Raw genomic sequence first — 21,420 nt, forward strand, 5'->3', positions numbered from 1 at the left:
TCTGATTTTCTAGTGAATCTGAGCTGATGAGCACCATTCTAGTTACTACTCAGTTTTAACATCAAAATTTTGTTTCCAGTGATATATTCCAGTGTTATATTTTAGTATAACTTCATTCACTATTGGAGTTCAGAGTGGCATTAATTACTTTTTCTTCCCCATTTTTAGAATTTATTTTTAAAAATACACAATATATCTGCCTACCAGGCATCTGTTCCATTATTTCAACAAGCTTAAATTTGCTCTTCATTTTGAGAACAGGTCCTTGACGAAGTGGCAGAAAGTCAGAATCATGTCCATGTCACATTTCACGGCTCATAGCTTCCAGGGAGCCCTGCCGATGCTGCTCAGCTGCCCGGGAGATGCTGTAGGTGGCAGCATTTCACAGAGCTCACCGCCCTGCCCCAACCTGCAGCTAGGGACTGCCCACAGGGAATACACTCCAAGGGTGCTTCAAGAACCTTCAGGCATTTCCACAACATACCACACACGGTAAGGAAGTATACAAACTGCTTTAATCTGAACAGCAACCTTCTCAGATGCCTAAAGATATGTACCATAATGTCAGTTAAACAAAAATGTTAAGTTACCACAGGTGAGATCATCCTTAAAACACAGATCCACAATAAACTGCTCCCATGTATGGGATTTGAGCACACTCAGACATTTTGTTTCAGATTACCAGAAGAAAAATCAAGTTTTAGTTTTCCACAGTGGCCTCATATTTCAGAATAGAAAGTGCTGTTCTAGTGCAGGTGTACATCTGGATTGCCTGGACTCTCACTTCACTTGAAATGGAGGCACTTTCAGAAAGTAACTGCCTGCACAGAAAACATCTCAATTTCATGCTAAAATATAGGTCTAGTCTGTCAGCAACACATTTTCCACACAGGACGCCCCAAAAGCAGTCACTTTTGTCTGGAAGCTGACTGTTCACATCATGGCATGCATGGCATGAGCTTCTCAGGAATGAACCACCACTCACTCCTGGAAAACATAAGTAACATGAATCCAAATATATATATTGCTTTGACTTCAAATTCTCTCTCTTCCTACAATTTTAGCAGGAGTTGAAAAAAGCAAAGTATGCTATATCCTATTGCTACAACGCTTGTGTCTTCTGCCACACATGCCAGAAGCAGGCTGAAGGGCAAACTGTGCAAATCCCATATGACCATCATGGTTTCTACCCATGTCATTATGGGCAGACAAATGACTCCATCACTAGCAAGTCAGTAGCTTTAGGAACCACCTCAACAGCAATTTCAATGCTCCCCCAGATAAAATCCATCTCCTAGCTGTCAGCCTCATTATGCATCTCAAGCAAAGCACATAACACCAGCTCCCAAGACACCAAGCATGCCAGCTTGTCTTTGTAATGCTCACAAATCAGAATCCATAGGAGTCTGACATTTCTACTCCTTATAAGGAAGGACAGCCTGCTGAAGATCAAAATTACTGTCTTTGCTACTCAGCAAAACATTTGCTGGGAACTAGAGGATGCATGAGACACCAGAAACAGCGATGATGAAGGAGGAACAGAAGCCAAGACACCTATGTCATCCTCATTAAGTCAGGAAACAAAGTCCAAGGCTGTCCTGGAGAGCACACTGATAGCACTGCATTCCACCAGAGTATCAGCACTAGGGCTCCTACAAGTGTTGGTCAGAGCAAATAAACTTATGCTGATAACAACCCCCTTGGAGTCAGTATTGGGAGGCATGGAGTGTTACTAATTTTGCTTTATAGCTTATGCTTGCAGTAATTTGTTTGAGGAGGGAGGAGACATTGACATAGGCACCTGAACTGCAGCTTCTCCCACACTGTTACAACAGCATGATCTTTGCAAGGTAAGCAGCAAAGTCTGTCATGCATGAGATTCAAGTACAGACATTTAAAATTTCACAACTACAAAATATTCATGCATCATGCAAGCTTCCATCAGTGAACACCTGTATTTTTCTCCAGACAAATTAAAGCAAAGCACAAGAAGACAGAAGAAGAATGCTAGGTTTCTGAATTGCTAAGACAGCCAGGACAGCAGCAAAGAAGAAAAAACAAATATGCTGCCATTTGTTTAAATGAGAGAGGTGTGTGAGGCTAAAGATAAAACTTTTATGGGCATAGAATAAAGCTGGGATGGAGAAAAGATGTTGAGAAGAGTCAGACAATTATAACCAAAACACTTAATGACACAGGGCCATCACCTAAAAGAGGACTACAGCAAGACAAATACAGAGATAAATGTATTTTTTTTAAATCACAGAAGAAATTTCAAGTAGACATGACCCTGAAGCAGGATGGCAACTAAGGCTGCCAGAGCTCAAGCGGGCTTTTGTTCAGCACTGTGTCACAAGAAGAGGACAGATGCTAAACAGAGTTGGAAAACTGTACCTATCATACCTGTGAGTGGTAATAAAAAAGCCTCATTCTTTCTTCTCCCTCACCACTCAACTCTTGGGACCCTTGACACTGGAGAAGGGACTGAGGATTCAGTGGGAGCTTTCAGACTGAAAGGTAAAACCCTGATAACATATGCACACCTTCCTTCACTCCGGTCCTTTTCTACGACTTCCCATGAAACTTGTTTAGCAATTACTTTTCCCTCCTCCACAATTTCCCCTGTCTGGGCTGCCCTGCTGCAGAACACGCTGTGCAGATTGCAGGTGGTCAGCTATAGCAAGTTACAAGTCATTAAAACACCATCTGCTCCCTGACAAAAGCAACAAGAAATGAAAAAAACACCATGAAAATGAAAAAAAACGCCCCACGTCCTTTTCTTCCTTCCTTCCCTTCATCTAAAAGGTGACAGGCAGAGGTGCAAAATCAAACACCATCTCTATGAAGGCACTATATTCAGAAAATTATTCTATGAGCCAAGAGCTTGCTTCCACAACATTTCCCCCAACACCATAAAGCCAAATGAATCACAACAGATGCTACTCATTTGGCAAGAAAGACAACCCAAGCTTCCTAAAATCTGCATTGTAAGACAGAAATATCTGCTAAGCAAGCAGTTTATGTTTTAATCACTTACAAGAAACTTAGAGTAAAAAAACCCCAACCAAACCATACCACCAGAAAAACACCAAACTGTTTAAATGAAATTGTTAGCTAACACTGGAAACTAGCACATTTTTTTAAACCCACAGAGACATCGACAAAATGCCTACAACGAATCACAGTTGAAATTTACATGCAATAGAGCAGACATGTTTCAGCCATCACTTTACATCATTGAACACTATACATTGAAACCAACACCAGGTCTCTCTCCCTCTAATTTCCCTTTCCTTTTCCTGGGCTGCCAGCATTAATGCTTTTTTACATATTAAATTCACAAACAGTCAACTGCCAGACAATATTCCACATACAGAACTAAAAGGAAAAACAAATTAAACTCATTGTATTTAGTTCTTAAGAACAACACACAGTGAAGTAACACTTAACGCTGTTTTCTTAAAATGCAACAAGCCTTAGCTTCCTGAAGTTTCAAATTAAACCCAAAAGAGCCAGCAGTTTGAGAAGCCTGAGCCTCCTGTTGCTACACAGCAGTACCAAGTGTCCACATTGTTGCAGAAAAATTACTGGTTTCTTCTTCCACAAGCAGACTAAGCCATCTAATTCTTCTGCTGGATCTTCAGCAGCCTGATGCATAATGTACTGTTGCAAGTTCTGATGAAGAAGACAGGAAGATATGATTTTTAACTATTCTCAGCATGAGAAATGTTATGCTGGTAATTATTTCAGATGCATAATGAATTCCTGTTCCTGCAATAAGAGGAAGAAGTAGTCCACAAATTATTATCCAGAATAATTAAGGAATAGAGTTCAGAAATAAATCCATGGAAGGAAACAAAAGCATGAAAATGCAGGAAGACAGGCAAAGCTACATCTGCAATATATTTGTCAGAGATTCCTACTGGCAAATATTTAATCCACATAGGATGTAAAGATAAATAATTTCTTCTCTTTTTGGATGAAAGCCCAGAGGTGATAATTTGAAGCAGATTACAGCAACTGAAACAGTACAGCTCAATGTTGACTTTTGCCTTAGCCTGTTCCTGCCTCAATTCCATCCATGCTGCTAATATGGCAATTAATAAGATGGAGGTTATTTCAGTATATTTACATTAAGAGATAACACAAGTCCTGTTCATAAGTAGGTTATATTTACAAAAACAATCTATCAATCACAGAGGAAAATTACTTGAGATAAGGGAAAAACCCTAGTTTTCTTTATTTCATAAAGAAGAATGAAATACAATTCAATAATTGGTAAAATAAATAGCTAAAATCTGTATTGAAGTTCTTTTCTGGTCAATTTATAACAAAAAATAAATGTTTCTACTCAATAAATGGTACAACATGCAATCATCAATTTGTTACGCTTGAAAAATCACCACCACCTACCAGATATTTAATCTTCTTTTTGACAGAAATCAAGCTCTGTTTAGGAATAAGGTAGAAATCAAAAATAACATATACAAGGAAACTTTTAAAGTCTACTGAAGACAGATATTTATATATAAATATATATATATATATATGGCTATTTATAAGCCAAAAACAGGGGGAAAGTCCAAAAGCTTGTTTTAATTCAACAAGGTCTCTCAACACCAAAGTAGCACAACTTGTCACATGATCTGACAGTGAACAGAGCAGAGGTCTTCTACAAATTTAAAAAGAAAGCAAAGCAAAACCACCAAAAACCATGCCCTCTCAGACCACAGGCCTCATTTCCTTACACCAGTTCTTAATTTAGTTAACAAGAAAGTATATTTCCCTGCTCCAAGCTGACAGCCACACAGAGCTGCTGACACTGAAGAAACCCAATTATTGAGCTTCAGAGAAAAATATTCTGATTAGTGCATGGAGAGGAATATTGAGCAGTGTTCTTTGAAGCACTGACAGTAAGTGGGTATAGTTAATATTTAATTAAAGTAGCTGCCATGGTACAGATCCATCTGTACACTCAGGTTTATTTCTCGCCAGTTTCTCCTTTACTTTATAGGACAGCTCACTGCATTCTACCTTGATTAGAACCTTTAAGCCTTCTGCTCAGTGCTCCTTGGCCTTATCAGACTTTTTTTTAATCAAAGGAGAACAATCCTCATGAAGGAAGAACATTTATTCTTGTTGATGATTTCACAATTGTGTCTTAAAAATTCTGCTTATGCTCAGTAATTTTGTGCGCTATTTAAATCGATGGAATTGTGATTTCAGTAGGGGAAATGCTTCTGCTTGCCAGTTTCACAGGCCTCAAATCCGTGCTTTCCTCTGGTGACTTTCTTTCCCAGGTACTTTGATGTAGCTGTTTGCATTAAGGTTTATCCTGACCATTTTCAAGGCAGCACAGGTTTGTAACAGTTAACTACAATCCTGTTTCCAAGCTAGAATCAAGGTACTGTTTTTAAAAACAGCAAGCAGTAAATCTTTATAGGTAGCTTGGTGTGGGGTCCTTAACTCTGTGTACAAAACAAGATCCAAATGTTAGCTTATTGGCTTTGCTGCACAATCAAAGAGTACATTTTAATTACTGATGAGAAATTACAGAAGTGTGATTTCAGCAGAGGAAATGTTTATTATGACATAAACCTTCCAGCCTCCAAGAAATCATAACAGACAGCCCAGCAAGACCCTTAGTGTTAGAAATGTAACTTTTCATGTATTGTGCAGATTCAATTTAGATTTTTTAAAGCACTAATTGAAGCAGAGCTACCTTCAATTTCCATCATACAGATAAGCAAACTTGCTTGACTTACCTATACCAAAAATTTCTTTTTTTTTTTTTCTAAAGGAATTTGCAAATAAAATGAAGGACTGCAGGTCACAGCCGCTGTGTTAGGCTGAAGACCTAGCTGGGAGCCCTGCACTGAGAATTGCCAGCTCACAGTTTCCAGGAGGTTATCTCCTTCTCATGTATTGCTAGCACACTCTTACCTATGCAAATATATACATGCACACATGCAAATTATATTCTACAGGTTCAGCAAGTCCTTGCAGCAAAGCAGATTCTACATAGGCCCTGTATCACATCCAGACAGTATACACCACTGTCCAAGTAACCCGGGCAAGCACATCACTTAAGGAAAAGAAAGAAATAAACCCTCCTGCAGCTAGTAGTCCTCCACAGTGTCTGATCCATCTGGAGAGAATATAAGGGAATTGTCATGCCCTCTTCCAAAACTGTGATCTCCTGAAAAACAGCTAAAGCCACAGTCAGATATGATGCCTAGAGCTACAAGAAATCAGACAGAAAATTCCCTTCAGCCTTTTAATGGTGATTTTAAAGGAGACCAAGGCAGAAGACAGATGGTAAGTATCCAGTGAAATTGGAACAGATAATGTAGCTCCAACTGCATGTAAAGTAGACAGGCCATATCTCACATGAAAAGCAGCAATCCCAGATGTCTTCTCTTCAATAAAGCTAACAGAAGGAGGCCCTCACCATCCTATTAACACAGACAAAAATAGAAGAGAAGCAAAAAGGCCACCTCAACATTGGCAGAGCAGCTGCTATTAGGTTAGGAAAGTGATGCAAGTGGTCTTCACTCACAAAAGATACTCCTCCATTAGTAATTTGGCCATGACATCCACTGCTACTTCAGGTAACAATTAACAGTATTCTTCAATCCTCCTCCTTTCCCTCTACTGCATATTACTGTAACGTTAGCAACATTGCCTGAATTGGAAAAGCATATTAGCAGGGACAAAAATCAGAAGACAATTCAGCATTGTAACGTTCCCACATAAGAAACGAAAGACGAGAGCCCCAGATTTCTAATTCAGAGAATCAATCATGATCAGCCATCTAGAGAGCTGGAAAATATGCAAGTCAAAAAACTAATATAGATATGGAAATTTCTCTTTGTAGATCTTGTACTTTAGCTGTCCAATACAAGACCTAAATGACTTCTCCTGTTGCAGAGACCTCTCTTTTTGTCTCCGAAAGTGGAAAGAGGGCGTTGAGAATAAGGAGCATTAAGACAGCATGTTTGCATTATCTCCTGGTTAGTTACTCAAGTGTACAGTCATACTAGCAATATTTAACATGCTTTGCAGAATTATATTGTCTGGCATACTATACCCAGAATAAATGGGTGGTGGCTGTACAGTACACATAACAAATCCACTGAGATGAGTCAAAGCCAAATTTTCCCTCCATTTGGCCCAGGTTTGCAGTGCAGGCTATTAATCAAGTTTAGCTGGTGTACAACATCTCCCTGTGCCAATATAGCTCAGGAGGAGAACAAGCTATTAGAAACAATGAATTGACACTGAGCTGATGCCAATTTGTGGCCCAAGTCCACGGAACTTCTCCTTTGCAATTTTTCCTCCAATCACACTAGCTGTTATTTGACATCTTCAACAAATTTTTATATTTTTATATAAATAATTCAATTTTTAATTGAATTATTTATATAAAAATATAAATTTTTATATAAATAAAAATTTATATTTTTATATTTAATTTTTAAGATTTTTTTGTATTTAACTCTGTATCTAGACAAACTTTGTTTCCTCTAGACTTGGATTAAACACATTCATAATTACTCAAACACTCCTTGCTAAAAGAAGCAATAGCTCCTTAGAATGGTCTTTAAGGGCAACACAAGTGCCACTTCCAAGTCTTGTCATTTTCATCTTGTTAATGTTTCAACTCAGACCCACTCCTCTGTTTTTGGAACTGGTATACTAGAACAGTTAACACTTCCTTTAGATACCAACCTATGTCTTTAGCTACTTTATTCCATATTTATACATGGACTACGGATTAATAAAAACATGATGTTTCAAGTACTTAAAATATGTATCTTTTTTAAAGTTACTCCATCTTCTTTATAAAAAAATCCAGTAATCTTGAGTGTCCAATAGTCCCTCAAAAAGTACAGTACAGCAGCTTCCAAGACACAGAAAAATGACAGCACTAGCGTTAGTCATATTAGCATTTTCAACTTCTACCAAAAAGATTAAATTATGCATCCATCTATTAGTGGAAAAAGAGCACTTGGTTGACCTCACAGGTACTCTTCTCCTGAAAACGACCAAGGCCTGAAACAAAGCAGTGCCAGGGGTTTGCACCATCTCCGTCCAGCACCATTCCTACAATTTACATCTAATTTAGCTCCCAGTTGTAACTCTGTGGAGCCAGTGCTCAGTAGAGCACAGAACTGCAGGTTCACGTTCAGCAGCCACGTGTAGGTGGCAAGGAGTCAGCATAACTGGCATGTTCTGCACAGGAAGCACAAAGATTATCTGTGCCTGTCTACAAAGCAGGAGATGCACCAATGGTAGACTACCTAAGAACAAATAAATGCCTCCATCAAGAAGATAAGCTGCCTCATTTCCATATGAAATGGAAAATTCTATATTGAACCCCCCCATGTGTGAGGGTGGGGATGAGGGAGAAGAAGGTAAGTGGTTCACTCTTAAAAGTCAGGCCCAATTAACATAGACTGCATTATATGCATTGCCACAGTATCTCTGTTTAGACCAAAACATTTTCCTTGCGTTATGTAATCAATTGCACTACTCTAAATGGAGATCTAAACTGGCTCAGTTCCGTTCAGAGACACAAATAAACTTGTTCTTGTGATTGCCTTCCACTGGAAAAAGTACTGAAAGAAATATCACAAGAGCTCTGATTACATCTAAAGCCTTCTAACAGAGCTCTTACTAGACAAAGGTAAAGGCATGCAGGGAAAGAGCCTGGTGACCTTCTACAGCCATGTCAAATATTTGTTTTCCTATTTATTACGTATTGTGAGTTTCAGACTGAAACTCTAGCATGTTTCAGTCCTTCTCTTAGACTAGTTCTCCAGTGAGGAACAATAGGAAACCCACTCTCCTGGTACAGTATGGTGCTGCTGTATGTGAGTCCCAGAGCTGAGAAACAACGAACTGCAGTTTCTGCAGACCCACTGCTTTAACGCCTAAACAATATCCCAGCTATCTCTTCATGCTAAAGAACAATATTTGACTAACGCAGCACAAAGGTTCACAAGCTGCACCGAAACCTCCACTGCAAATAAACTGCCTCCTCCTCTCCTGGCAGCACCAGCATCCCAGCACACAAAGAACAAACACCCCAGCCTGCTCCTCTCCACCACCCATCCCCACGCACATTGCTGGGCTCTCGGGCAGCCGCCTCTGAGACGAGACTGGAAGGAACAGCTTGCACAGGGAATGGCAATTGGGATTTATTCTGAAAGCTTCATGTACCTGTGAACAGTATTTTTCCCTAACTCCAGTCACGCACTCTGCAGCATTTTCATGCCCCGCAGAAACAAACCACAATATATGGCCTGCTTTAAAGAAAAAACAGTAACCCATAAGCAGCTATTTACATCAGAACTAAATATGCAAGAATAAAGAAAAAATATGCTACTTATTACTGGAAAGAGTTAATATCTGTCACCATGTATCCCCATACCAAGTGATCTTTTCTACTACACCACAACCAGACCAGGGAAAACTACTGTTTCAAGTTTCTCAATTCAGTGCCATTTAAGAAATATCTATTCACATATTTACAGCATTAACACAATAATTTTTAAAACCTGCAAAGATTGCAAGACAATAAACTATGAATAGGTTAACTAAAAAATTAGGTCAATGCAATATTGAAGCAAATGTCACCCATCTTTTACCTATAAAAAGTATTCACTTTGCCCATAAAGGATGCTTTTTACTCCATGTCTTAGAAGTAATTAGAAAAAAATCCACATGAAATTTTAAGCAAATGAACTTGCTGTATACCTGGCCAAGTGCTTCATGAATCTTAATACATCACATTTCAGCTTTAGAATAAAGGCCAGAATCTTTTATAATTCATGAATTTGACAACAACTAAATCTATAATTTATTTTCACAAATCTTGTATCAACAATATGGCTCTCTTTTTATGTATCACCACCCCGTTGTAAGTAATAAATTGTCTTAACTCTCCAAATCATCTGTAACAAATACAAAGAATATTTTTGAGGAAAAATAAGCCAATCACTGAGATATGGCCTGCTTAGGTAGTAAGAAAAAGACCAACTGTACATGAGACAAAGCCAGGTTTGGAATGATGCTTCTACTACTTGAAGAGTCACATAAACCATTCATGGGTGTTATTAATCACTCTGAGGTGGAATGAGAGGTGAAAACTGCCCTTTAATTTATTAAGCTTTGGGAATGCTTAACAATAGATAAATAATACCCAAGCCACAGTCAAGGACCCAACCTGGTTTACTACACCACCTGCTTAAGGACTATTGGCTTTTAACATGTGAATTCTAAAAAGCCCCACTTATTTTCTCATGTGTAATTCCTTAAATAGCTAGAAATGTCAACCAAAAATAGTCTCCCTACAATACACATGCTTCCCTAAGTTAAGCAAGAAGACTCAATAAAATAATTTTTTTTCACATGTTTAAATGACCAGTATTAGACCTGCACTTCCAAGTCCAAGCCTATTCAAAAGAAACTCACTGGTCTTTTGAAATAACCTGCAAAATACCATGGCTTCTGTTTGCAGGCAAGAAAAAGATAACTGTGGAAGGAAACATGCTGGTTTTCCTTATCTCAATAGTCATATTAACAGCTTCTGCAGTACTACAACACAAACACTGGGTGACAGGATTAATGCACTGGCAAATGGCTGAACATATAGATAGCATACGAACTAGCTCAAGCCTAGATGCAATGAGAACTCTTTCAAATGGATGAATGAATGGTTAAATAAAAAAAAAAAAAAAAGAAAGGAAGATCAGATACACACATTCCCATATGGTGCCAAAGTCACTGTAACCTCCAGAACTTCTTGAGAGACAGATGTAGCATTTTTAGTGGATGAATGATAAGTGCTGTACTCTGTGCTGAGGGAACAAGCTGAGATAAAACCTCACATCCACAATTAAAAGTGTGAAGAAAATTAGGTTTATTTATTCCTCTCCTAGCACCAGAAGTCCAAGCTATTTCCTCAAAGTGAAAATCTGACTTCCCAAATGCCTCCTACCATCTGTCAAACAGTTTTAGCTGTTCTCAAGAAGCTTCTTATGCTACTATACACATTACATCTGCAACAGATTTCCTTCTTGTAGAGTACAGATGGGATTAAACACTGTTTTATAACAAATATAGCAAAATACTGCTCCAGATTTCAACTGTGTACAATCCAGAACCAGTTACTCTGAATAAAACACTTCTAACATATCTGATACTAATCAGTGGCCTATTATGAGCACTGTTTCCCAAACTTCACTTGCTGCATTTATAGAGTTCAACACTCTATACAGGCCTTCCTTTTAAAAGCCAATGCCAGCCATCACAACATCAAGCTCCATCATGGTCTGAAATCACAAAATGAGAGAAATCACCAGAAAAGCATGCAATTTGCTGTTCCCACAAGCTGGACAAGCATATGTATTAAGACAAAGCTACACAGAGCTGCTTCCACTGCATCTAAACTGACAGGAGTTTCTTAGGAAGAGAAACTACCTCCTTCATCAGAAGCTAATTTATAAAAACAGACCCAAATCAATGCAGATTCTTTAAGTCCAAGGTCCAAATTAGTCCACAAGGATGCCACAATGGATCTCCTCTACCAGTTATCAATACCATTAAGTATTTTTCAAAGTCAATAACTCATTTTTTCTAGTTTTTGGTTACTAGGCCTTCTAGCACCTAGAAAACTTGTGCAAGTCACACTTGTCTCAGTATTTGTTCACACATTCTCAAGAGAAGCAAGAGCCTTACAAAGCCCTTCACATGGCTCCAGCTTTAAACTCAGAGCATGATTCTCCACTTTGTAGAGAGGTGGGAGAGGCGTAGGCAGCAGATGGAAGGAAGGGAACTATTTACCAGCTGAAGCTAAACACAGAGGATATCAACTTTACCCGAAAGACAGGAGAACAGCAAAATAATCACTCAAAAAAATTTCAGAGACAGTCCTCTAAAGTGAATCAAAGGCATTGGGAAAAACATTTTTTGTCGCTGTTGGTTTTTTTCAAACAAAACAAAAGACCAAGACTGTGCCCATCATTTCTTCTGTCTTGAACAAGATTTGCTTCTGAACTATATTACCATCAACCACCTGCTCTAATAGAAGATGATTATAATTGCTGTGTAACAACCAGAGAAGATTGACTAATTCAACATCATTATGACCACATCAGAATACTGAGAGGGGGGAAAAAGAAAACTACGCGGTAAATGCAGTTCACTCAGGAAACCAACTAAAGAATCATTTTACACTTAGAAGTGATATTTTTAACTTCCACACCAATTTACCAAAACTGCCTAGGCAACGAACTACACTGCTTCACCCTTCCTGTGAAAACAGTGACTATACAAACACCTGCCTCCAAAAGCTTTGTGCCACTGTTCCTCTGCTTCCCAGCTGTACATCTGCTATAGAAGCAAGATCTTCATTAACAGCATAGTCTACTATGAAACAATTTACCTGACCAAGAGGTTCACACCACAGTTTAGAGAATAGAATCAGCAATGTCTGTGTTTATGCTACTTTAATTACACTGCATAGACTGGAGAAAAACCCACCCATGTTGTGAGTAAAAACATGCTGTTTTCTACAGCTATCACTATTTCTTCACTGAAGGTCTTTATTTTTGTTTTCCCTCATAATTCTATGTTTTGTTGAACAATAAAAACTGTTGTTCTGTGTTTAATCATAAATTTGAGTAATGTAGATGCAGGATGCATGTTCATTAAAAAGAAACTAACAGAACTAAAACAAACCACATTGCTTGGCACATTAGGAACTTTTAAGTATATGACATCAAGTAAATTCTCCAACAAATTTATTTTTATGTTCTGAAGCAGAAGACCAAGAGATAACTTATCCGGCAGCCTAAAGCAAGAGGAATTACACAGCACAGGAAGGGAGAAGGGAGAAAAGGTCTTTAGAAAACTCTGCTGCATGCTTCAGGAAACAGAGTTTGCGGGAAATGCAGTGGGGAGGGAGGTGGTAAAGCAGTAATCAGTGAAGAGATGAAAGCCTAATAATTGACTCAACACAGTTCATTAAAACTTGGCTGAGTGTCTTATGCAAAGATTTACTGGACAGAGAGGAGGCTGGAACACAACTTCACAGAATACAAAGTATGCATAGTTTCTTTACTAGGTAGCTGCACAACCATTTATTTGAAAGTGTAACAGCAGACCAGACGGAAGAAAATGGGTAAGTGCTGCATCACCTCAGACCCTTCTCGAGCATGTTAACAGAATTTAAGAAAAGACAATCTAAAAATAAGCCATCTTCAGCGAACTTCCATTCCCTCCAAATTATTTTCCCTTCATTTCTGCATCTTCTTTCTCTTTGGAGCAAGCAAACCACTATTAAAAGAACAGGACCACTGAAGTCTGACTTTCTGTTTCAGTTCAGAAAGTCAGTTTCCCCATAAAAAGTGTACGAGTCCAACATTGTTTCCTGCAACATCAGAAAATTCCTCCTATTGTAAAAGTTAACAAACATTAACAAGCATTTACAGAACAGAGTTTGAGGCTACTCTGGGGGTTTACATGCAGCAGAGATATGAGCTGGACAGACCTTTACTAAAAAGTCATTTTTTAACTAATTTGACAAAGCAGCGTGTTTAAAAGGACTTCTTTTCCCTGACCCATGATTAAAGTAGAAAAAGGATTTTGTCTTGCTAGGTCTAAGCTACATCAGCCTCGAAATATTTGGTTTACTTACATGATTTTTAGAGTCTTTTTCCAAACTAAATGATTCTAAGATCTTCACAACTCTAGAATAAATAAAACAAAGAGGAGCCAAAGGGTCCACAAGTGACCACAATCACACAACTCTTTTTTCTCCAACTAGTTTTAATTCTGAAGTAGACACATCAAATCAGCACCTGGAAAGGAGAGCTCTATGGCCAGGTTTTGGAAAGTTGTATAATCACAAAAAAATTAATTCAAAGCTCAGGAGTTTTGACTAAAAGCTAGGACTTAGCTAAAACAACAAACGACCTCAGAAGTTTGCAGGGAATTCGAAAACAAAACAGCACACAGAAAATTTACCCAGTCCCTTCTACAGTTACTTGATAGCCAACAATGCAACTATGCTCTTCTCACATTTTCCACATCATTGAAAACCAAAACAACTCCAAACTCAACAGACCTGACAAAGACAAGAGGGCAGCCCTGCTATTTACACAGTTGTGTTGCTGCCCATTATGCCCACTAGAGACTAACAATTGGGTACTATCTCCTGTCTTTTCCAAACTTCAAAACGGAGGTTGATAATTAACGAGCATTAGCAGAATCCCGATTGCACTAACACTCAGATAAATCAAATAGATTTACATTTCCTATGATTAAGTTGAAATGACTGACGTGATGAAAGTTGCCAGATGAAAATCAACTCTTTTTAAAAGGTATCCTGATCTCAGTCCCAAGAACTCTGTTCTGGACAGTGGCGGCACGAAACACGTTAGAAACAGTGACACGCTGAACTGATGGCTCTCCTCCTTTCAGAAGACAAATTCTACAGCGCACAGCTCTATCGCACAATTTGCGAACACCACTATTTCAAGCAAGCGTGTGAACATCATCTGGACGATCTCGGCGTTGGCGGAGCAGAGCGCCCTTGGAGCCCAGGCTCTTTAGGGAGCGAGCCATTTGCGAGGCCTGCTAATAGAGATGCAGGAGCGCGGCTGGCAGCGCCGCGGGACCGGGGACAGTAACCAGGTTTCTCTCCCCCGGGCACGGCCGCAGCGCAGGCTTGTTTTCCCAGTGCGAGGGGAAGGAGGTTACCGGCAGTCACAGCAGATACATTTTAACTGCATTTAACGCGACCGGTTGCAACGGCGGCGGGCCGGCGGGCCCGGGGTGCGCGCACGGCAATGGCAACAGCCGGCCCGGGGTGCGGAGCCCCCGGCCGCGGTGCCCGGCTCCGCGGGGCCGTGCTGGCGGCCCGGCACCGCCCCGAGCTGCCGCAGCCCGCTCAGCCTGCCCGCGGGACCCAGCCCGGCCGGCGCCCGCCAACACCCATCGGGCCCGGCGCTACCGGAGACCCCCGGTGACTCCCAGCAATCCCCTCCCGCCCGGCAGCCGGGGCAGGCGGCACGCTCGGCAGCGCGGCCCCGGCGGGGAGCCGGGTGGCACCGTGGCACACGCCCCCCGCCTCCCGTCCGCAGCCGCGGTCGCTGTGGTGCTGCCCCGGAGACGCCGCTGCCCTCACCTCTGCCCGCAGCAGGTCCGGCGGGAGGCGCGGAGGGGCGTCCGGCCGAGACCCCTCCCCTGCCGTCCCCTGCAGGCGCGGGCTGCGCTGCCCCGCGCGGCTCGGAGCGCTCCCGCTGCCCCGCTCCCGCTGCTGCCGCCGCGGCCCCGCCCGGTCGCCGCCTGATCCGCTCATCCGCCGCGGCGGGAGGCGCGCGCGCAGGCGCGGGAGGCGGCGGCGGCCCCGCCCCCCGGGGTGCGCGCGGGCGGGCGCGGTGTGAGGGGGGCCCGGAGGCTCCGACAGAAATTCCGGCTGTGCCGAGCGGGGCCTGGCCCGCCGCTGGGAACCTGCGCAGGATGCGGGCAAAGCACGGGCTCGGGTGGCGCCCGGCGCTGTAACATCGCCCGGCCTGCTGTTACGGGATAACTTCGGCAGCGGAAAAGTAGTAACAGCGGAAATAAAATGCGGTCTGAGGCATGCAAGACGTCGTCTCAGATTAACATCACAACAGGAACCCTGAATTGTTTTTTTTTTTTTTTTTTTTTTTAATCACCTCAAAATATGACTTCTCAGATTCACATAATCAATTAGGTTGGAAAAGACCTCTGAGATCACCGAATCCAACCTATGACCCAACACCACCGCGTCCATTAGACCGTGGCACTAAGTGCCACATCCAGTCTTGTCTTAAACACTTCCGTGGGCAGACGGTGGCTCCACCACCTCCCTGGCCAGCCCATTCCCCTGTCTAATCACCCTTTCTATGAAGAAATCCCTCCTAATGTCCAACTTAAACCTTTCCTGCTGCAGCTTAAGACTGTGTCCTCTTGTCTTGTTGCTGGCTGCCTGGGATGAGAGACGGAACCTCACCTGGCTACAGCCTCCTTTCAGGGAGTTGGAGTCAGCAATAATGTTACCCCGAGCCTCCTCTTCTCCTTCACTTTTAAACACATCCTCGATAATAAGAACCACCGTGAGCAGCTTACATATATTACTGTATTTCAAGTGAGATCAGCATGTACCTCACGTTGTTATCACCTGCCAGTTGACAGTGCTGAAAACAGTTGCTAAATGCAGAGCATCTTCACTTACTTCAAGGGAAGGTACTGTCAGTGCATTCTGAAGATATCTGGCACCTTCAGCACTGACCCCCAAAGAATGCCGCAGAGAAGTTGACACTTTGGATTAATGTTCCCAACTCCAGAAATAAATCTTTTTGCTCCATCCAATTTTCATAAAATCATCTGCTGTATCTCAATTATGCAGCAGTGTGACTAGGAGTCCATTATCTTGGGCTAATGTTCCACTCACAATCTTTTCATTCTGTTCCTTGGAACCAGAATTAATTAAAAGGCTGACTATTCTTTCCTCAGTACTTTTTAATGCTTCTGTAGAAAGATGTGTATGTATTCCTGGCTGTGGAAGATTGCTTTGTCTTCTCAGCAATGAGTTATAAAATGTTGAATAATACAGAGAACATATCTAATGATGAAAACAAAATTAAAGTTTCTTTGTACAAAGCTTTTTATAATTAAACAATACTTCTTCCCAAAGGAGGGCTCTGGAATGAGATAATTCACTCTGACAAGAGCCACTCACCCAGCCTTTCTTACCGTGGAGCTTTAATTCACAAGGGTGGTTGCAGTCTACAGAACAGACTGAGCCTAGCTTTGGGAAGCAGTCCTGTGCCTGTGTGCAATTCATGACTCATTTATGTCTTGCCTTGTGACAGAGCAATGCTTTAAAAACTATTTTCAAGGATACCATATTTCACAATTTAGCACTTCAAGAGCTCCACAAAAAACATGGAGTTCTTCAAGTCATGCTAAATACTCATGGAGGGGTCACAGTTTCAGATATACAAAGTATGTGATATCAGGCTGCTGGGTGCAGCTGAGTGAGTATGAATCCACACTATGTTTTTTGCCTCTTCTGGAGGGCACTGGCAAATTTATTCCTCAGAGTGCTTTCGTAGCTTTATAGAGTTCTTGTATTCTTGTTTGAGACAGAAGAGGGAGGGTGGCAGTGCACCAGAGCACCAAGAGTTTGTGGAGATCTCAAGCCCCTCCTCACAGGGCTTACACTGAATTACAGGCATGCTGATGCTTTCATGGGTTGCACAATGCTGAATTATGCCTCAGGTATTTTTCATTAAAGGATCTCTTCTAGGGAAAATGGAGGTGAAATGCCATTCAAGTATCATGGCTTCAGATCTGAGGACACAGAGAACTGATAAGCAGTGTGAGTTTGCACCTCACACCTTAGGATTGTCAGGCGGAGAAAACACTGAATTATCACCACAAATACAGAGGATCATGGGTGGTTTGGGTTGGAAGGGATCTTTAAAGGTCATCTAGTCCAAACTCCAGGGATACTTCCACCTAGACCAGGTTGCTCACAGCCCCATCCAATGTGGTCTTTAATGCTTCAAGACCTCACAGGGATGAGACATCAGCCACCTCTCTGGACAGCCTGTTCCATCTTTTACCGCCCTTCCTTGTAAGGGATTTCTTCCTTATATCTAGTCTGATTCTGCCCTCATTCAGTTTAAATCCATCCCTCTTTATCCTATCACCACACACTCTTGTAAAAAGTCTTTTCCCTGCTTTTTTGTTGGTCCCCTTCAGGTACTGTAAGGTGCCATAAGGTCTCCTGAGCTTTCTCTTCTCCATGCTGAACAGCCCCAACTCTCTCAGCCCCGTAGGAGATGTGCTCCATGCCTCTGATCCTCTTCATGGCTTTCCTCTGGACTTTTTTCAGCAGGTACAGATCCTTCTTATGCAGCAGATCCCAGAGCTGGATGCTCTGGATTAGGGAGAACATTTGCCTGCGCTGTATACATCTGTGACCAGGAACAAACAAACAGAAAGCCCACAGCTAGTAGAATAAAAGAATTATCTTTTTTTTTTTTCCCTGTGGAAACACCAGAACTATCAATCTTGTTAATATGAGGGTCAGAAAAAGGATGAAAACTGCTCCATGAAAGGGAAGAAGCTGCTTTCCGTCTTTGATATAGGCTTTAAATTAGGGCATATTTCCAACTCATTTAAAATAGCAGGGATTCAAGTAACTTAAAGGAGGATCTGATGTTTGAGATTGCCAGGGAATGGCAAGGACAGGATTGTTCCCTAAGGGAAGGTTGAGTGGGGAACCAAAGTTGGTAACACACCTGCCAGGGCAGGTACCTCACCATCCAGAACCTGCTCTCACATTCAGTTGAGCCAGACAGATCTAGAGACAGCCACAGGCAGCCACAAATCCAGATCATAAGGCAACATCACAATGAAGAGAGAAATGCAAGGTGAAGGCAGCAGCAAAACCCCCTAGTTGTGTTTAGGATGAGGTCCTGCAACCACCAAGGCAATGAGATCAGGCTGACATCAAGTTAGGCCAGAGGCTGAAGCTTGAATCAAGACTTATTTCATGTATCTCACAGACCTAGTACTCTTCTAACAGAGCTCAAGTAAGGGGTAAGAGCCCAGGGCTGTGCTTAAATAGAGCTCTTGGGCCTATGGGTATAAGTAGACGCTGCAGATGCAGCTGCTTAGAGCCATTAAGGCTCATTAGTGCACTCAGGACCAAAAAGCGTTCATCTGGTCCCTTTTTTCCTTACAGGATCACATTTGCAGTGATATATTGAAGCAAGCTTTTTACCTCAGCTACCCACAGCTGCTCCTTTCTGACTCGGCTCTTGTGAAGGGAGGGGTGAGCTGGTGACAGAAGAGCAGTGTGCTAGACATGAAGCTGAGGCACAGGAAGAACAACTTCCACCTGGAGTGTGGGAGCTTCTGGCAGTGCTGCCATCTCAAGGTTCTTTCCCAAGAGCATCTGTTCTCAGAAAACAAGATAAAATACTTCAGAGCTGAAGGTGAACAACAAAAAGGCAGAGTGTTTTGTTTTGTGGTTGTGCATATCTTTGATTATGATATGCACATGATTAGGACTGGTAGATGCTATAGGAATACAAACAAGCTCTGTTCAAAAAGAAGATAAGAAAATTTGCATTATTCTTAGATAACCTGCTTGCAGAGTCACTGGAGGATATTCATTGTAATCCTGCTGGGTGTTGTCTTATTATCTAGTGATAACAGACACTGCATGGGGCTTTACTGGTAAAGGAAACAAAGACTAAAAGCAACAGCAGAATCTGAAGTGGGAATTCTGCAGTCCTGGCAAGGGAGACTTCTGCACACACTCACTTTATTTTTTGGTTTTTCTGGATGGTAGTTTCTTGCTACATCTACAGGTGTAGAGAACTCTGACAATATGGAGAAAATTAACAAAACCAGAAAAAACACCCTAGAAGTACTGTATTAAATTAGTAAGAGGAAAAATACAGAAGTTTTGTGTTTTCAGGGAAGCTGTCTTTCTTGCTCTTCCTGGAAGTTTTCAGCTTCCAGCATCTGTCAAAGAGAACAGAGGCTTTAGTTCTTAGCTTAAAAAAATCCTTTTTAGCTAAAGTTAAAATTGGGACCTTCATTCTAATTAACAAAACTTGGTTTTAATTAAAAAGCAGCAGGGGTTTGGCAGAGAAGCAAAAAGCTTTGTAGGTAAATGCTCACTTAGAGTGGTTTTAGCCTGCTCTGTTGGAAAGAAGCTCAGTTCCGGGTCCCTCATTTGTGGAAGAGCCCTGGTGCTGCTGCCAGAGCCATCAGCTCTGTGGCCTCGCTGTGCAGCTTCGTGTTTTGGAGCAATTATCTGCATTGAGATATTAGTGAAATTAGAATTTTAATTAAAATTAGAAAGGATTATTATTGGGTGGTAAGTACCTAATACATGGTAGGAAACAATGTTTAGCAGTAGCCTTTTTATCATTGAGTTTGGTAATGCACAGTTGGTTTAGAACAAATGTTTTGAAGCTTTAAAACCACTGATGTTGCTAATGATTTGAGTCTCTAGTTAAAAGTCAGCACATTTATGCTAATTAAAAATGAGATGAAAATATTTTCACTTTGATTCTAAAAGCTGTATGGCAGGTATCTGAAGTATTTCTTATTTACAGAGCAGCAATTCTCACTGTCTTCAATTTCTTCCCAGTTATGAATGCTATATTTAGGAAATAACTTTTGCTACAGTAATCCATCTTTTACCCCAGTCATTCATGGGGCTAACATAAAAGAAGTCCAACTTAGTTTTCCACTGTTAAATCACATTTTTATTTAATTAGATGCAGAGCCACTCATTCTGTCACAGACCTTGGCACTGCAGAATGTTCCTCCCTTCTTTAGATCTAAGCTTGTCAGAGCTTAGACATATGAGATATGTCAGTCCTGATTTTCTGCATTATATTTAGTTATTTAGGACATGATGTTACAGGATTTTTAATTCAACTCAGGCATTTTTCAAGTACTTGCATATTTTTATTCTTTTGCATCACCAGTTCAAGTATTCTTAGCCCTGATGTGGTTTGTCATTTCTGCAGTTTTCAGTATGCTCTTGTCTGACAAGTCCTCTTTAAATATCTGCTGTGTCAGCTCCTCTTCTGTCTTGGAGAAGTTCCTTCCCCCCATGTGTCTGTTTTTAGCCTCCAACTTTCATGTAGAGAACTTCACATTTCTCCTGTACAGTGAACTGAGCTTGATAGGATTATATTTAGCTGTATCAGTGGGATTTTAATCCAATAATCCTGTTGAGAAGGAGTTCTTCCAGCAAGGAGACCTAATGCACCTGTTTCACCTGCCACTTGGCTTACACACTTTTGCAGTCCGTTTTCTCAGAACTCTTTGTATTAGTTTTGATATTGTGAAGAAGTAGAAAACAGCAATGCATCAATTCTTGCACTAAATGCTAAGCAGGAAGGATGTAAATCACTCACATTGTGCAGAATGTCAGTTCTTTTTGCCTGCTGCTGGGAAGCAGTGAATGAATTCCTTCTTTGGCTTTGCTTATATGCATGGTTTTGTTTTCCCTATTAAAATCTCTTGATCTCAACCCACAAGTTTTCTCATTTTCACCTTTGGATTCTCTCCCCATCCCACAGAGGGGATGTGGGGTGTGGAGTGAGCAGTTGCATGAGGCCAACAGGCTAGCTGGGGGTAACCTGTTAGCACAATTCCTTTACCGCATGCAAATTTTTTTAGGAAGGAAGGATGACGTTCACACATTAAGATCAGTATGCTCCAGGTTGAATCTTCTTCACCAGAGTGTCTTGCTGAGGTGTTGAGTTTTCCTCAGTTACAGAATGGAATAAATACACTTAAAGTCATAAACCTGTCTTTCAAAAGGACAGAGCCTGCTTGTGGTGG

At 41.2% G+C, this 21,420-nt stretch overlaps 1 protein-coding gene across 3 annotated transcripts in view; it reads right to left on the reverse strand.

Annotated features, from left to right (window-relative positions):
* OSBPL8 (oxysterol binding protein like 8) overlaps positions 1-15,368 on the reverse strand; it is an 83,762-nt gene extending 68,394 nt beyond the window's left edge. For all 3 annotated transcript variants that reach the window (XM_064701976.1, XM_064701969.1, XM_064701967.1), the window contains exon 1: positions 15,197-15,368. The gene's annotated coding sequence lies outside the window, so the exon portion shown is untranslated. The remainder of the gene's footprint in view (positions 1-15,196) is intronic.
* Positions 15,369-21,420: the final 6,052 nt, after the last annotated feature.

This window comes from Zonotrichia leucophrys, chromosome 1A (assembly GCF_028769735.1).
Source record: "Zonotrichia leucophrys gambelii isolate GWCS_2022_RI chromosome 1A, RI_Zleu_2.0, whole genome shotgun sequence".
Taxonomy (NCBI): Eukaryota; Metazoa; Chordata; class Aves; order Passeriformes; family Passerellidae; genus Zonotrichia; species Zonotrichia leucophrys.